Source organism: Urocitellus parryii, unplaced genomic scaffold, assembly GCF_045843805.1.
Source record: "Urocitellus parryii isolate mUroPar1 unplaced genomic scaffold, mUroPar1.hap1 Scaffold_172, whole genome shotgun sequence".
In the NCBI taxonomy this organism is placed as follows: Eukaryota; Metazoa; Chordata; class Mammalia; order Rodentia; family Sciuridae; genus Urocitellus; species Urocitellus parryii.
In genome coordinates this window covers 13,504-15,129 of record NW_027552200.1, presented here as the reverse complement: position 1 = coordinate 15,129, position 1,626 = coordinate 13,504, and positions in this window count along the sequence as shown.

Here is a 1,626-nt window from a genome sequence, read left to right as displayed (position 1 = left end):
CTTAAAGACTTCTTTAAAAGTAGATTAAAGAATCAACAGAAAATTATATAGAAAATAATTGAATAGTTTATATAGAGAGGTTACTCAGCTTGTAGTTTTTATTTCCTTATGTGTCTTTAACAAGAGTGTTTCCCTTTCCATTGATCCAATGAAGGTGCAAGGCTGGGCCATGAGATTCATTGTGTGCCAGGATGCTATTGCCTTCACACCCTGCATAATGGGAAAGCTTAACACCTACACCAAGTTGCTTTAGGGCAAGAATCTCTCTTTATTTACAGAATGCCACTTTTGGAGCTAGTCAAGCATTATTGATAGTTCCTCTTCTATGTCTTCTGAAGAATGTAAGTAGCTCATCCTGTTTTTTTTTTTCATATTTTCAAAAGAGAGGCCATTAAAAGAATTGGATGCTGTATATATATATATATATATATATATATATATATATATATATATATATTTAATAAGTATAATTAATATATATGTTTGCTTCACATATATTGTTTTTGTCATCATCCATGACAACTTTTCTCTTTATTATTTGTTTAATCCTTCTCATCTTGTTCATTTTGCTTTGTTTTCTTTTATTTTCTTTCTTTGGTATCTTGGCCCTGATAATTGACAGCAACACAATCATTTTGAAGGAGAACATGTGATTATTGCAGAATAGAAGAAAGTCAGAGCTTAAAAACCCAAGCTCTGTCATTTATGAGTTTAAGACTTTGGTAACAGCATCTAAACTTAATTTTAAAGTTTCAATTTTTGTTCTTCCATGTAGGGGTGTTAATAGTTTCTTGCAGATGTATACTGTTAATGTGAATATTACATAAAATTACTAATCACACCAATACCTAGCAGAGTGATTAGCACATGAGAGGCTCAGTAGGTTAATTGACAGATTTTAATTTGTTACTTCCCTGTCCTTTACCAGACTTTTAAATCATAGAATTTGACAAACCATTCTGCCTATTGGTAATATATCTCTTTTTTTACTTTTATTTCAAATTGACACATCACAATTTTTTACATTAATGGGGCATAATATATTATTTTGATACATGCATATGTTGTTTTATAAACATGTAAGGGCAATTAGCATACCCATCATCTCAAACATTTATTACTTTGTTGTGGTGAGAATATTCAAGATCCATGGGGCACCAGTGGCACACACCTGTACTCCTAGTGGCTTGGGGGACTGAGTCAGGATGATTGGAAGTTCAGCCTCAGTAATTTAGCAAGGCACTCAGCAACTTGGCGAGATTCTATCTCAAATAAAAAATAAAAATGGCACAATGTGGCTCAGTGGTTGAGTGCCCCTGGGTTCAATTTCCAGTACAAAGAAAAAAAAATTCAAGAATTCAAGATTCTCTCTTCTAGTTATATTGAAATACAAAATACATGATTGTTAAACATAGTAAATTCATTACCTAATAAAATATCAGAACTTATTCCTGTTATCTAATTGTAGCATTGTACTCATTAAACAACTTTTTACCATCCCTCCTACAGTCCCTAATCTCTGGTAACTACTATTTAACTTTCTATTTTTATGAGAACAACTTCTCTAGATCTCAAATATGAGAAATATAAGATAGTACAATACTTGTCTTTCTGGGACTGACTTTG